The following is a 1,224-nucleotide window of genomic DNA, read 5'->3' as shown; positions in this document are numbered from 1 at the left end:
TGGAGGAATGATGCTGAAAATACAGCTGAGCATCACAGAAATACATTACATTTATTTCATTTAATTTTGAATCCAAAAAATAAATACAGGCTTGGTGAGCAGAAGATACTTCTTTAAAAAACATGAAAAAGTTTGCTGTTCAAAAACTTTTGACTGGTTGTGTGCGTGTGTGTGTGTGTGTGAGAGAGTGTGTGTGTGTGTGTTCCAAAATATTTTTGCTAATGAATAATGAATGTTTTAATAACATTTTTATTACTTTATTGCTTCATATTTTTAGCACTTAAATCTGTTTGCATGCATTTCGATGATGTATCTTTGCTAATACTTTTCAATGCATTCGCTGAGAAAACGTTTTCAGTTCATTTGTACTTTCAATAGATGGCGCCAATAAAGTTTGCCACCAAAACCTGTACAGTATACCAAGATGGAAATCTCTGTGTAATCGTGGAAAATATGCTATACTTTTAAATATTTTGTTGTTGTAGATGTTTGACTGTGCTTCTGTGTTGGAGATTAAACACTAAACCAGCAGCCGGACTGGTTTATGTCAGTGTCTGAGGTTAATATTCGGGGAAACGCTTGGCGGGGAATGCATCAAAATGACTTCAAATAATAAATGTCGCATGATACATTAACCTCACCGATGGGAAGGTTATCAGTGATGGAGTGAATCGAATTGATTTACTCTTCAAACATTACAAGACACAGATGGCAGTGAAGAAAATTGATTGAGCTTTCATACCGAAGTACTTCTGTATGTTCATTATTATGCTCGTCTTATCATGCGTTTAGTTTTGGGAGATGATGTGTCCTGGTGGGATTCATGCTGGTTGTCTGGCTGGATATATCAGTGAAGACTCTGGCACACATGCATGTGTGTTTACACGGCTACGGCACCTGGCCAGGATCACCATTTATGTGGAGTAAAGTTTGACATAGAAATGATTTACATTCCAGATCGGATTTAAAGGAGTAGTTCAGCCAACGTGAAAATGTGCTCACCCTCAGATCATCCCAGATCAGGATGAGTTTGTGTCTTCATCAGGTTTGGAGAAATGTAGCAGTGCATCAGTGTCTCAGCAATGGATGCTCTGCAGTGAATGGGTGCCGTCAGAATGAGAGTCCAAACAGCTGATAAAAACATCACAATAATCCACAAGTAATCTACAGCACTCCAGTCCATCAGTTAACATCTGGAGAAGACAAAAGTCCATAATCCATAAT

General features: G+C 37.9%; 1 pseudogene; it reads left to right on the top strand.

Moving 5' to 3' along the window:
• Window positions 1-1,224, top strand: part of LOC107570469 (6-pyruvoyl tetrahydrobiopterin synthase-like) — a 6,147-nt pseudogene that overhangs the window by 3,456 nt on the left and 1,467 nt on the right.

Source organism: Sinocyclocheilus grahami, unplaced genomic scaffold (assembly GCF_001515645.1).
Source record: "Sinocyclocheilus grahami isolate Dianchi unplaced genomic scaffold, SAMN03320097.WGS_v1.1 scaffold1463.1, whole genome shotgun sequence".
NCBI classification, from domain to species: Eukaryota; Metazoa; Chordata; class Actinopteri; order Cypriniformes; family Cyprinidae; genus Sinocyclocheilus; species Sinocyclocheilus grahami.
This window is presented reverse-complemented; position numbering and strand designations above follow the sequence as displayed.